Source organism: Ambystoma mexicanum, chromosome 10 (genome assembly GCF_040938575.1).
Source record: "Ambystoma mexicanum isolate Mex_15411 chromosome 10, UKY_AmexF1_1, whole genome shotgun sequence".
Lineage (NCBI taxonomy): Eukaryota > Metazoa > Chordata > Amphibia > Caudata > Ambystomatidae > Ambystoma > Ambystoma mexicanum.
In genome coordinates this window covers 514,364,710-514,380,110 of record NC_090932.1, presented here as the reverse complement: position 1 = coordinate 514,380,110, position 15,401 = coordinate 514,364,710, and the positions used below count along the sequence as shown (strand labels likewise).

The window sequence follows — 15,401 nt, the reverse complement described above, 5'->3', positions numbered from 1 at the left end:
CCCCTTATCCTGCATTCTCATGTAACATTTTTATGTTACCCTCCCTACGTTAAATGGCTGGTGGCAGTGGTTTAATTTTTCCTACCATTGCGCTGAACCCTCGGCTGCCGTATAGTACCCATGGGTGACCATTTTGTCAAAATGTCCCCGACTTGTTTTGTTTACCAATTTTCTGTTTGAGGTCTTTCCTTGGGTTTTACTCTGTGCATTGAGCCAGGTTTGAGCCCTTTGTCTTGACTTGGGTGGGCTTCAGCCCTGAAGCCCGCCTCTGGCTCCAGTGTGTCTAGAAGGACAAATGTGAGGGAGTGTCCCGAAACTCCCCTGTCCTTTGTCTCTAGGAATGCCTGAATGCAACCAGTCCTGATTGGCTGTTTCAGGACAGCCACCCTGCTGTGTGACTGATAGCCCAGGATGTGCATGAATGGGAGGAACCTGCTTAAAACGCGAAGGTTTTACGACTAGAGGCAGAGTTGACCACTGGGAGAAACACCCGACGAAGAAACCGTGAATGAAGCTTGCTGCATTCTCCTGGACCTTTGAATTGCCCGGTGAAGCCCTGCTGCAGTGCTGAAACTTCTTTTTCACTTCGACAGAGAAGCTCCAGAAGGGACGACTTCTCCCCTTGGGTTAGTGGGACTAACTAATCCCGAGACTAACTCCACTGGACCATATTCCCCGACTGGCTGTACTTTTTTGTTGCTGCAAGAACGGAGTAATCTGTACTAGAGGGAAACGTCTGATGCAGTAACAAATTCAGCTAGAAGCTCCAGAAACTAAGGACCCTCAAGAAGCAGGACGACCAGATCCTGAGTCCCCTCACCAGAGTGCAGGACCCAAGGAGTGAAGGAAGCCCAACCGGTATCTGAGATCCCCGACGGTGCTGTTTGCTAAGCGCTGAAACCGCAAACTGCTGCTGAACCGAAAAGAGCCCGTGGCTGCCGACTACCTCCCAAGTACTGCCGAAGGAGACCCTCAGGCGTCCTCTCTCTTGTCCCCATGACTGAGGCTCAGGAACATGGGGTCTGCATTGCTGTAAGCAAGACAGAATCCAGCTGGGCCACTCTTCTTCAAACTAGAGGTAGTGTTTAGGCTTGAGGTACTTGACTCATTGTCTTTTTTTTCTCAGTTGGGAATTGTATTGACTTACCTTTTTAGAGTTGATTCCAACTCCCTTTTCACCGGCTTAACAGCTTGTGACCCTACAAGTCCTTTTTCTACAAATGCTCTAACTTTGTGCAATACTTTTAATATAAGAACTGCTCACTGAAGAGACTTCTAGTCCACTGACTTTGATATTGTTTGCCACTCATAGGTGGTAACTTGTTTTAGACGTACTGCTGGAAAAGGCTTGTCTATATTTAATTGGATGATTTAGTTGTCCTCACAAAAGGTGTTGTCAAATGGCGCTGTAACCCTGGATAGTTATGACTAGTGTTTTGAGAGGTCAACAAATGCCAGAGACCACGCAGGAGTATTCCCTAGGATGTTAGCCACTTGGTTATCTGAAACCCTGTAAATGTTAGCTTTGGAACACCACAGGAACCCTGTAAAAGTTCGATTTGGATCACCATTGACACGATTGCTATTACCATTCTGCCTGACATACACGAGGCATACGCATCAGCAGCCAGAAGTTCTGGCTCTGGGATAAAACGCTGCTGATCTACAGCCACACCAACTTTATAAGCAGCGCATTAGGAGCTAGAACGACTAGCAAGTACGAGATCCAATAATGAGAAGAGTAAAGATAAAACACCTCGTTAAGACTTTCAAGATAAGTGCACTGAGACCTTTTGCACAAACTGGCTTGAAAATGACCACATAGGTCGAAACACGTGTCGGCTGTCTCAGATTCTTTTTGGATTCAAAAGTACTTTTTGAAGGAAAACTACTTTGAATACTTTTCTGGACATTTGTTGACCTCTCAAAACACTATTCATAACTATCCGGGGTTACATTGCCATTTGATGACACCTTTTTTATTGTCTGTTTTATTTGGTTTGGGAGTTTAGGGGCTTCTCCCTTCTGTTGTCACGGCTGCAGGTGACCACCCTTCAGGTTTTGGAGAACAGCGCACTCACTTTTGGTTACAACCCGCTAGCTTCTTTCTACTGAGAACCTGTTTAACCTTTTCCTTCCCTAAACCTTTCCTTTCTGCAAACTCAGAATCTGCAAAGTTTAGTGCGAGATATAAATGCAATTACTGTCCTTGTAATTGACATCACCACAGGGTGTAGGAATTGTGTAAGAAGTATATCCAAAGATTATCCACTAAACTTGTTCTGATTCTGAAAAGTAATGTTAAAGTATATTTACATTGTTACATGAATTACCTTTTCAAAGAACGCTTAATAAAAAATTGATAATTAAATAACTATTTAGAACAGAAACCTTGAGTGTAAGTGTTAGTTGGCTACTTGTATTTACGGATTTCCTTTGTACAGCTAAACAGCTCACATTTACCCCTCTTGAGGTAGGCCTGGCTTCTCAATTACACTACCAACTTGTGTAGTACAGACCTATACCAAAAGGTGGGTTACCTAATACCAAGCACATAAGTGTTGCGTAGTCTCACACAGTGTTACTGCATCAATTCTTACCTAACAACTGATATTCCAAAGAGATGGGGTCTTATTAACATCATTACTGTTGAGATGGAGTTTCAGAACCAACACTGTGGGAGGGTTCATACGAGGGCCAACCTAGTTAGTGAACACAGTTATTGACGCTTAACAAAACTCTATCAAGTTAAAGTAGACTAAGCAGCGACGCAGAATTTAGTGGCAGGTATAGAAGTACAGTTAACCACACATATAACATTCACAGAATGTAGTCTACACAAATATGCTAGTTTATTAGACATTTAACACACTAAGCAGGTCAAATTCAAGAAGGGCATATTGCACCAACAACTATTTTTACACACACACGCAATGAAAGTATAATAAAGTGAAAAGACAAATGCAACAACCATATACCCGGTCTGTCTAAAATATAAGGCAGACACCTAGCGCCAGCAGTCCTAATACTTCAGTTAAGTAGGCAGAGTACCTCAAGCGAGCTAGAGTTCCATTTAAGTACCTGAGACTGGGGTAGGCAGTCTGAAGAGCTCCACTGCACAAGCTTTGGCGAAGCAAATAGGTTAGCAAAAGGATAGACTTTAAAGTCACCTTTTTGAAGATGTTGGGCAGGTAATGTTTTCAGGGGTACACTCAATCCCAATACACTAGTGTTAACACTAGGGAAGTTGGATCCTTGGCTAGAAATCCACTGATCAGTCACGTAAGAGTGTAAGGTAGTGAACTTTGCACACACACAATACCTAAGACAGGGGGGCATAAATACAGGTATGAACCACCTTGCCCTTTAGTCCAACGTTCTGAGTGTGACAACCCCTGGGGCACTCTGAATCGCTGGGGACATAACATCTACCATTGGTCCAGTCTACAGAGGTCCAGGGGTGGCACGTGCAATGACTGAAATTTGCATCAGGATTGGGTCTGGAAAGAGACTGGTTCTGGGCTTTGGACCGCAGTAACGGTGGGTCCCATGATGTAAAGCACCTCAGGACACGGCAGACCATTGCAGCAATGAAAATCCCCTTTCAAGCAATCTGCAGGTGAGACTCATGATTGTGCAGAAGAACCAATTACAGGAAGGGCCCTCTTCATTCAGTAGTGGATCAACAACGGGATGGGAGTCGTAGGCAACAATACCCTGTTGAAGTTCAAGGGGCTATTGGTTCAGTGGCGAGGCTTTTGAAGAGGCTTAACAGCCCACAGACTCTTGGATGAGACTCTCCCAGGCGCAATCCACCCAAGAACAAGTCAATGGGCTGTGTTCGTGCTGGTAGAGAGTTTCCCAGACCCCCCTCTGTTTTGCATACCAAGTAACTTTGGGTCTCACCCTAAATTACCAGGGGAATCCAGACGTGGACCCCTTGCTCACTGCTCTTAGAGAGGCACAGCTTCACCTCACTGATGATGCCCAACTAGGTTGAAACACGTGTATGGGGTTGCTGTGGTACTCTTGTTCAGAGGAGAATTGCCTAGCATTTCGGTGCTGGATTGCCCCTGTGCAGGACAAAGACTGATATGCAGGGACATTTCTTCTCTGTGAAAAGAATAGTGAGCTAAAGACTTGGTTGAGACTCTCCCAGGGGCAATTCACCCAAAAACAAGTCAATGGGCTGTGTTTGTGGTGGTAGTTTCCCAGACCCCCCTCTGTTTTGCTTAACAGCCCACAGGTTGGTTCCAGAGCTCTATCAACAGCTTCTAACAGTTGGCTTTTCGTGCAGGTGTCAGGACTTGTTGAACCCACTAGTCCAAGGGTGGAAGTACTGGCAAGGTTCCTCTAGGATCACAGTAGGAGAAGTGGGATTTGGCTTTGGAAATGATGGCTGTCCATAGCAGCACAGGTCTGGCCCTTCAGCACTGCTCCAGATGCAGAATATCTTGAGAACGGGGTGCAGGCCTACTAACACAATGAAGCCTCGGAAAACCCTTCCGGTCACACCCCTCCAAGATGGTACCTTATTGGATAGGATAAGTGGCCAGTGCTCGGTGGGGACAGGGGTATTTAATCCCACTCACGTGTGTGTCAATGCTTTAGTGTGGGTAATTTGGATGAGGATAAACTCCTATCCGTCTGAGAGGCAAGAGGAGGCGTGCGGGAGCTATTTAAGAGTGGGGTTCTGTGGAGTATTTGTGAGTGGAGTGTGTCGAGTAGAGATAGAGTAAGAGTAGCAGGGCGATAGCGAAGGAGGTGGTAGTTGAGAGTAGTAGAGGGGTATAATCTATATTATATATGGTGGGTGTAGGAGGTGGTAGTCGTCTGTACTAAGTCTTAGTGAGTGGTAGTGGATTAGGTAGGGAGCGTTGGTGAGAAGAAGCAGTAGAGTTGTATTATAGGGCAATAGCACAGGTTAAGTATGGAGTAGAAATAGTAGAGGCAACAGAATAGTAAGTGTGACAGTGGGTTACTAGGAGTAACTATCAGCGTAAAGAGACAGAATTTTAAAAGAATAGCAATAGACAAGGAAGTGGGGTGGGAGGGAGTCTAAGATAATGGAGGTAGAGGGGTAGTTGGCGCTACAACAGATGGTAAGAACAGGAGTAAGAAAAGAAGGAAGTTCAAAGGGTGGAGCCGGAGTGAGAGATCATAGGGCAATTGACGTGATGGGAAGAGAACACTGAAGAGAACAGTTTAGTGAACGGGCAGGTACGAGAGAAGTGAATGATACACTGGGCGGGAGAAGGCACAATTCCGACCTCCCTAAAATTACTAAGCGTGCTGGGTTAGGGAAAGCCTAGAAGACCCCTATGGAGCTAGTCAGACATTGCTTAGGGACGCCCCTAAATGGAATAAGTCAGAAACCGACAGCTCGTGGTCACTGATCAAATAGCCACTAATGGGTTGGGGTGACTGGGACAATGCTGGGGTAGACAAAGTAGAGCGGAATGGCCCTAACGCCACCTTTCCTAAAGAGCCGGTAGACCCTGCAAAGCAGTAGCATCTACAGCCATCATGAAGACCCTTAGAACCACTCTGAATTGGTGCGGTTCTTTGTGGCAGGCCGCTCTGTCACAAAGGTAAGTAATGCAAAAAGGCTTTACGTACTTTTGGGTAAGATTTTCATAAATGTGAACAATCTTCCTGACCTGTGTAAACCCCTGAACTTTTTGCTTGGACTTGGTAATTATTGTACCATGTCCCTAGGTGAGTGGGAATTGTTTTCCACCTCACCTAGTGTGTTTATGGGTGGCCATTTTATTTCTCTACATAGTGTGCATTTGGATTTATAGTTCCTTGCAACTTTTGGGCTTAGGCTGCGTTGTACCTTTGTTTCCCTTTGTCATTTCGCTTATCATATCTTGGGTGAACTACTGTTCCCAAGAAGTAAAGTGGGATTCACATTGCCCTTTACATTTATTTTAGTGAGCCAGCACACCCTACCTTATGTGGAGTGTTGGGGGATACAGTGTATCCCCTTTTTGTTAAAGTTTCATGTTTACTTGAATGGCTGGTGGCAGTGAAACTACTTTTATGATTTTTAGTTACTGGCAGGCTGTCAAATGAGCTGTGGTAATGCACAGGAGGGCCACCATTCTGCTAGAATGGTGGGCTCCTTCTTTCGCCATTTGTCATTTGTTTGTTGTTCCTGAGGTGTTCGTCTGCCATTCTAGGCAGGAAAAACCTCAGTGGAAGTTTTGTCTCCGGTGGGAATGCTTTGTATTCCCCGGGAGAGTTTTCAGAAGTTGTGCAGTTCCTGATGAATACTTCAATCCCTGGAAGTTGCTGACAAGTCGACCACTGGAACCAAATACAAAGAGGACGATGAAGAAAGGACGTCTGTAACCATTTCCAGCAACCAGAGAGCCTGCTGATTAACCAGAGCCTGATGTAACCCTTCCTGCCAAGCCACCTGGTGTTCCCAAATGCGACGACTCCTACCCAGATGCTGTGAGATCCCCTAGTCTTGCGTGCTGTGACCTTGCTGGGCTGCAAAACACGAATACCCTGGGACCTCATGCCAGTGTGCAGTGCATGGTCTTCTGAAGACCGATTCCATCCGAAACTTTGGTAGACTCCTGCTGGATATCCAGAGACAATATTTGAATCCCTCCCCTCACCAGAGTGCAGGACCGAGAGAGTGAAGAGAATCCAACCAGCGATATTCGTTCTTCATCAGACTTCTGTAAAAGGGTGCCAGATCAACAGAGCCATGAGAACCTGAGATGAATCCTTTGTTAGCCTCCCCTGTTGATGACTGCTGCCAGTTTTCCTTCAGTGTCCTTTTCTTCAGTCTTCAGACCAAGAACCCAAGGACTGGATCCTGTGCTGCTGCATCCTGAAGGCAGCCACCCAGAAGCTCTTCTTTTCTGTTGGCTTGGGTCATACTTGCCTTAAGTCCTGTGTGCATCCTGTGAGGCTGTGTGGGTGATTAGTGTGGTTGGTAGTTTGCCCATACCATTCACCGAGGTATAATGCTGGAACGCATATAGGGACCCTCCCGTGAAGTCCCTGTACCTGTTGAACTAATTCTGAAGCTAATACTTGTGTGAAGAGATCCTCTGGAACTCTGACTTTCCTGCAACTGAACCTATCCTTCTCCAGCATGGGGTCTGGCATGGATTCACATGCTCATGAATATTCCCCGTCGTCAGGCTGGGAATCCTCGGTAAAGAAAAAACCAGTATCAGTTTCGTTTCTGATCTGTCTTTCGTAGTAATAACCAATCACTGGTCTCTGCGTCATACTGACCACAGCCAATGACTGCCCTCTACCTAAGCACCGCCTCTGGCAGCCATCTTCAGATTTTTACCGCACGTTCATGTGTTGGGATCCTCGTGCTATTGCTCTCGAGCGTTAGTGCTATTTTTTCGCGCTTTTTACAAAAAACTTCGATTCTTTCGGTCAAAAGAGCCTCAAGCTCCACCGATCCTACATCCGATCAACGGGGACCCGTGTCGGATTCATCTGTGCCCCTCAAGGGTGAAGATTTCGTCGAGCTACACTTCGGAGGACTCCAGAAGCTTCTCAGGCCCGGTCTCGGAGATGGCCCAGGAGAAGGGAAGCTCGACGCCCGGAAAGCTGTTCAGGGTCTGCCCTGGATGCCAGCTGCAGAACGTCTTCAAGGAGGACGAACACTCTTTCTGCCTTTACTGCCTTCATGAGGACAAGACGCACGTGGAGAAGGACTGTGCGTTTTGCGACAACATGTCGGAACGGACCATGAAGGACCGCCATCAACGTCTCGCCAACTGGCTGGAGGGTAAGAGCCCGTCTGGCGAGAAGAAGAAATCCGAGCGGAAGAAGAAGAAATCCGAGCGGTCTTCTAAGACCTTTGAGGGCGCCCCGGCGACGGGGGCCCAACATAAGGCCAAGCACCGCGAGTCCGCTGGCACCGGGAGCACCGAACGGTCGGGCTCTACGGGCGCCAGGCAGGGCGCACCCTCCCCGGCACCATCAACCACGAGCCAACGCTCTGGGTCGGGTAAGAGGAAGGCCGAGCACCCGGCGAAGCTCCTGGAGAGGCCCCGGTCGAGCTCTAAGACAGAGGAGGAGCGTGGCAGTGCCCCCTCCCTCAAGGATAAGGCGGTGAGCGCACCTAAGGTGGTGAAGGCCTTGATCCATCCGACCAAGCCCTCTATCGAAACGGTCGCGGCGGCCCTGGCTCAGCCTGTGGTGGCTGCACCAGTGGTGGCGACCTCAGGGCCCAGAATCTCCCTGCCTCCTCGGAGGGAGTCTTCCTTTGTGCCCATCGATAGGACCCCCGTGAAACCCTCCGTGGGGAAGAAGAAGGGGGGGCAGGGCGTCGTCGTAGAGTCGGCCTCAACCTCAGAAGAGGAGCTGATCGAGGTCTTAAGCCACGGCCTAGGCGTGGAAGAAGGCCAGCCCGTCGGAATGGACCCCGACGCAGGTGACGACGACGACATCGTCGAGGATACCGACGGGGCCCCTGCTCGCCCGTCGGATTCCCCTCTGCCAGCGCCGCAAGACAACTCGGCGGCCATTTTGTTGGCCATACAGTCCTTATGCTCCGAGATAAGGACGAGGCTACCGTTACCGACGGAGGAACCTCTCCCATCGGGGGATCCAGAACCGGGACCTTCTGGTGTTCCCCCTACCAAGAAAAGAAGGATCCATCCACCACCTCCTTTTCAACCGTCACGCCCCTTCCAGCCCTCCTCCCCATCCACCCGAGGGGATGATACGGGGACTGACACGGCAGCGACGGGTACGGACGACGAGGCATACGACGAGGATTTTCCGTCGTCGCCTCCCACCAGGGCCTCTCCGCCCGACGAGATCGGATCTTCCACTCCATGATCTCCAGGGCTTCCGAGCTTTTCCAACTCTGCCCTGAGGAGAAGAAAAAGGAAGGCTTCCTTTATCAGCGGCGCGAGGCCAAGAGGAAGACGGTCCTCGCAGTGCCTCTGTTGGACGACATTTGGGATGAGGGCCTTTCCCTCCTCAAGAACCCTTCCACTACGCCAGCTAGAAGAGACCGGTACGAGAAAAAGTACCGGGTCCCGGACACGGCCCCCCTATGCCTCCGGGCGCAGCCTACCCCGGACTCTGTCGTCTCCGCGGCAGCCAGGAAGAAAGCGGGGGGGGGTGCGGCCTCCACATCGACTTCCCCGCCGGACGGCGAGGGAAAGAAATTGGATACTATGGGGCGTAGAGTCATCTCGTCGGCAGCGACGACGATTAAAGCGGCCAACGCCTTGGCTATCGTGGCCCGCTACGACAGGGAGCTCTGGTACAAGATGGCTCCCCTGCTGGATTTTCTGCCGGACGACAAGAGGGCGGAGGCCCTTGAGATCCTGCAGGAAGGTGAGGTGGCCTCGGACCACGCCATCACCGTGGCGACGGACATCGCCGACACTGGGTTCCGCCAGCTGGGCAACGGCGTTTGCCTTCGACGTCGTGGATGGCTCAAAGCTACGGACTTCCGGCAGGACGTCCAGACCAGAGTCCTGGACATGCCCTTCGACGGGAACAACCTGTTTGGGAAGACAGTGGACGATTCCCTTCAGGCCATCAAGGCGGATACGGAGACGGCCCGGGCCCTTGGAGTCCTGCAACGACGGACGCCCTTTCGGAGCGGCGGAGGCAAGGGCACCTCCAAAGGTTCCGGCGGCGGTTTCGCTTCCTACCGTCAAGCGGCCCGCTCGTCGTCGCAAGAGGCCTACAGAGGACGAGGCAAGTCTAGCGGACCCCGCCGTCGTCGTCAAGGCGGCAAGGCCGCGTCCAAGCAGGATTGAACCGGCCGTGGGGTCGGGCCCCCACCGAAGCACCCCGGTGGGAGGCCGGCTGGCGGGCTTCGTCAGCGTGTGGGAGTCCATCTCCACCGACCGTTGGGTGCTGGACGCCCTGGCCCGGGGCCACGCGCTCAAGTTTCAAAGAAGGTGCCCGCGCGTCCCCCCCGTGGCCAGGAAAGAACTTCACGTCCCTCAACTTCTCCTGGAGGTAAAGGCGATGCTCAGAAAGGGCGCCATCGAACTCGTCCCAAAGAGGCTTCGGGGCTCCGGAGTCTACTCGAGATACTTCCTCGTGAAGAAGAAGACGGGAGGATGGCGCCCCATCCTAGACCTGCGACGTCTGAACAAATTCCTCAGGTTCGTGGTCCAAGGGCGTCATTACCAGTTCAAAGCCCTTCCCTTCGGACTACGGTCGGCACCCAGGGTATTCACCAAGTGCCTTGCACCGGTGGCGGCGCAGCTGCGCCGCGAGGGGATTCATGTCTACCCCTACCTGGACGACTGGCTCATCCGCGCCAAGACGAGGGAGCTCGCCGTGGTCCACACGGCAAGGACCGTCCAACTCCTCACGGACCTGGGATTCTCCGTGAACTACGCCAAATCCCACCTGGTGCCCGCGCAAGTCGCACTGTTTCTGGGAGCGAGGCTCGACACAGTGTCCCTTCTGGCCTCCCCGTCGGAGGAGAGGACCAGGACCATCTTGGGCATGGTGCAACGGATGTTGGTGGCCGACGCGGCCAAAGTGAGGTCCATCAAGTCCCTCCTCGGGATGATGTCTTCCTGCATCTACCTCATTCCCATGTGCAGGCTCCGGATGCGCCCGTTGCAAGAATTCCTGGATGCGCGCTGGATCCAGACGACGGGCAGCTTCGAGGAAAGGATCAAGCTCGACGAGAGTTTCCGACGAGCGATACGGTGGTGGGGCACCCGCGCGCATCTGACGGCGGGCATGGACTTCCAGACCCCAGCCCACCAGGAGACTGTGACCACGGATGCCTCCCTGGAAGGGTGGGGAGCGCACACCGAAAATCTGCACGCAAGGGGACTCTGGCTCCCGACGGAGAAGTCCCTACATATCAACGTCCTGGAGCTCCGTGCAGTGTTTTGGGCCCTCAGGTCCTTCCTTCCGTCCCTCAAGGGCAAGGTGGTGATGATCTTCACCGACAACACCACCACCATGTTTTACATCAGGAAACAGGGCGGAACCAGGTCCCCAGCGCTGTCCAAGGAGGCGCAGGACCTGTGGCATTGGGCCGTCGCCCAAGGGATTTTTCTGGTGCCGTTTCATCTGGCAGGGATAAAAAACACCATTGCCGACTCACTCAGCAGGGAGCTGCGCTCGTGCCACGAGTGGGAACTACGGCAGGATCTGGTGGATCGCCTCTTCCGACGGTGGGGCACACCCCAGATCGACCTGTTCGCGACGGCGACGAACACCAAGTGCCGGAGGTTCGCCAGCAGGTTTCCCCAGACGAGGAGCATGGGCGATGCTTTCTCGTTCCCCTGGGAGGGCCTGTTCCTCTACGCGTTCCCTCCCTTGCCTCTGCTAATCCGGCTCGTCAACCAGCTCAAGAGGTCACGGTGCAGGATGATCCTCGTGGCACCTGCGTGGCCGAGGCAGATATGGTTCCCGGACCTTCTGGACTTGTCAGCGTCCCCGCCGATCAAGCTGCCGGCGGACGCGGATCTACTCTCCAGGGAAGGAGGCGCCATCCTCCACCACGACCCGAAGTCGCTGAACTTGCAGGCCTGGCTCCTGCAGCGCTAGAGTTTGGAGGATACGACATACCGGCCGATTGCAGAGAGGTTCTTGCAAAGGCCAGGGCGTCCTCGACTCTTAAATGCTACGGACACAAATGGAAGAGGTTCTCTGTCAGGTGCCACGCACAGAAGATTAACCCTCTACGGATTACGGCTCCCCAAGTACTGCCGTACCTGCTGACGCTGGCCAAAGCTGGTCTGGCACACGCGTCCATCAAGATTCATCTTGCTGCGATCTCCCGATACACCAGAACCACGGGCCGGACGTCCTTGTGGTCTCATCGTCTGGTGAAAGAGTTCATGAAGGGACTGTTCAGATCGTTCCCGCCGGTGAAGGCTCCGGCCCCGGCGTGGGAGCTCAACGTGGTGCTGACCAAGCTCATGGGACCTCCGTTCGAGCCTCTGCACTCGGCCCCGTTTAAGTTTCTATCGTGGAAAACAGCTTTTCTTGTGGCCATCACCTCCGCACGACGAGTGGGAGAGATCCAGGCCCTTTCCTGCAAGGCCCCGTACTTGACTTTCCACGACACGAGGGTAGTGCTCAGGACGCACCCTTCCTTCATGCCCAAGGTACCGTCGGACTTCCATCTCAACGAACCCTTGGTGTTACCTGTGTTTTTCCCGTCGCCTTCGTCGCCGGCTGAGAGGACTTTGCACTCGCTGGATGTAGCTAGAGCGCTGAAGTTCTACGTGGACCGCACGAAGGGTTTTCGGAAGACGTCACAACTCTTTGTGAACTTTGGACCTGTCAATCAGGGGAAGGCTCTCTCGAAGGCTTCCATCTCCAGATGGCTCTCCGGCTGTATCATGTGCTGTCACCGGTTGGCAAACCGACCGCTGCCTGGCCGTCCGAGAGCCCATTCCACCAGAGCGATCGCAGCTACCACGGCGTTCCTATCTGGTGTGCCCCTGCTGGACATATGCAGGGCTGCTACGTGGAGGTCGACGCACACCTTCACGAAATTCTACTGCGTCGACCGGGATTCCAGGGAGGAGTCCAGGGTCGGCCAAGCAGTGCTGCGCAACCTGTTCGCCTGAGGTGAGCCTGGTGAGGAGGTAAGATGCTTAATGTTGAGTTGATGTGATGCTTAATGTTGAGCCTTTGCCACCTCCCGTGGTTGTGCATGTGTGTACTGCTATGTATTCTTTATTCATGAGCATGTGAATCCATGCCAGACCCCATGCTGGAGAAGGAACAAGTTACTTACCTGTAACTGTTGTTCTCCAGCATGGGTCTGGCATGGATTCACATGCGAACCCTCCCGCCTACCCCTCTGCGGCTCTTCACTTGGTCATACTGCCACTTCACGTGCTTCCAAATCTGAAGATGGCTGCCAGAGGCGGTGCTTAGGTAGAGGGCAGTCATTGGCTGTGGTCAGTATGACGCAGAGACCAGTGATTGGTTATTACTACGAAAGACAGATCAGAAACGAAACTGATACTGGTTTTTTCTTTACCGAGGATTCCCAGCCTGACGACGGGGAATATTCATGAGCATGTGAATCCATGCCAGACCCATGCTGGAGAACAACAGTTACAGGTAAGTAACTTGTTCCTTACCTGCCTGTAGCTGGCTCATAGACCACTAGGGTACCTCTTCTGCCTCTGACAAAACTCATGCTATAGACTAGGGAAGGACTTTGAAAGATAAGGCTTCTGTCTTGAAATTATAACAAGTGTAAAAGTACTTACTTGTAAATGAGTTAGTGTTGTAACTGTATCTCTGCAATAGAATAGGTTGCACAGTTCTAAAAGTTAATACTTCCCTTTAAGTTGCTTGTTGCTCCTTTAAAAAGTATAAGAAGTTATATTTAACGAACTTTGAATTATGGTTCACACTTCTAAAAAGTAATAGTTGCTAGTGTTTTATCATTGCTACAGCGAATGAGTGTAAAAGCCTTCCAATAGGATTTATCCACTTTGATTAGCTGTTTGCTCTTCTAAATGTGTGTTATTGAGTTTTGCTTTCCCTGATCTGCTTAGTGCATTTCTAAAACAGTCTTGAAGTTAAAGGAACAGTGCGCTCAAAAATGTTATTGACCCGATCGTTCGGGCACGTCGTTTTAAGCATACTGTGATCGATCATAAACATTTTTCCTATGCATATTACCTTCGTTTGTCTCACTTTTACACATGCGAAAACAACGCTTGAGTGTGGCCATCTTGTGCTCATCTTATCTGTGGACCGATCATCCTAACTTCAAGTGCGCTCACGGCAATAAATAAAACCGCCTGCTTCTGAAAGTGACATCACTTATTTTCATTGAGTTTGTGGCCAGCTAAGCTCAACGTGCCACGTCATCACCCACGCCAGCCGAAACAGGAAGATAAACGAAAGATGAACACAGATATCCTTACACAGACCATACCTTCTCTGTCTTGCCCTAAATAGCATTTGCATATAGAATATTTCAGTACATCAACAATGGTCTGCAAGATTGCAAGTGCTTTTATTTTTCAAAGAATGTTCACAAGAAATTATAAACTCCAGGAAACGACGATTTTTTGATTTTGCAGGTAAGTTAGAGCTAACGACCATCGCATGACTCTCAAGCTACGCAGATTACAATGAACGCTTAATGTTCTGTGTCCTTGTGTCCTTGTCCTGCCATATGGTACAACAGCAAAACAATTCAATGACCCACTTGGTGCTCTGTGTGAGAGTAGACCTTTATTTTTTCACTTTCAAGCCCAACGTTTATGCTGCTCCACGTTGCTACATCAGGAATGCTGACCGGTTGCTCCTTATTGACGGAAATGCCAGTGGACATATAGGGCCATATCGTTCGTGCCACATAATGCTGATCGAAAAAAAAAAAAACTTCTTATGGTAATTCTCCAGTGTTGATTGAAGAAGCCATCGGCTGGCACCTGGAAGTTATGGCACGGGAGGTACGGTACAAAGTATCTGCGAATAAAACATAATAAAAATACATTTCAGTAGCCGTTCTTTATTTTAATATAACAAGTTGCAGTATAACTCATAACTGTTTGAAACCTAATCATAAGCGCAAAACAACCAATATTTACACACAAATGAAAACGTGGTGTACTACCTGAGACCACGAGTTGCGTACAAGTTGAGAGCTGTGAAGTAGGTATAGCTCCCAATGGGATTGAGAACCACATGGAGAAAACAAAGAAAAACTTTGAGTTGCTTATAGCCCTTCTGAAAAGTACAATGTTACTTACTGACCTTGAATAGCTGCTTCTCTTCTTAAACTGGAAAATTGCTGAGTTAATTCAAATAAGTACTCTTACTTGCCTGGCTGAAGTCACTCTTGTGTATGGTTAGAAGAGTACATGGTAAATTACTCCCCTGTTGGGCTGTGCTTTCCCTGAATTGGTCCTGGGCACTTCTAAAATAGTTTACTGTACCCATGCTCATCCTTGAGGAACTTTTATGCCTCTAGGTAGTATACAAGTTAAGTTACTCCCTCTGAACGTTGTTCTAAAAAGTAACATTGGTGTGTAACGGTATCCATTCTTGACAGAAGAAAGTTATGCATGTTGCAAGATAGACTTGTAACGGTGTTGGCCTAATTAGGTGTCTATAACTGAATAACACTGTATATTGGGACCAATAGGGCCTACCACCCTTGAATTACATATTGTAATCTGAAAGTATACCTAACCTGGTTTTACTCCCCAAGAATAGCTTAATGCCATTCTGAATGTGTTACAGGTTTGACTCACCTTGACTGCTGATTGTAATCTAAATAAGGTTATACCTTGGTTTGTAGACCATAGGTATTGATTTGGTTTTTATAATCGTTTATATGATATGTTATAGTACTTACCCAAGATGTATCTTGGCCTAGTTGTATTTAAATAAACCATTTATTTGTGTACAATACATAGTGTTTCAGTGTT

The 15,401-nt window shown here is 50.0% G+C and overlaps 1 protein-coding gene across 2 annotated transcripts in view; it reads left to right on the top strand.

Annotated features, from left to right (window-relative positions):
* Nucleotides 1-15,401, top strand: part of SRPRB (SRP receptor subunit beta) — a 197,597-nt gene that overhangs the window by 150,622 nt on the left and 31,574 nt on the right. The gene's annotated exons all lie outside the window — the stretch shown is intronic.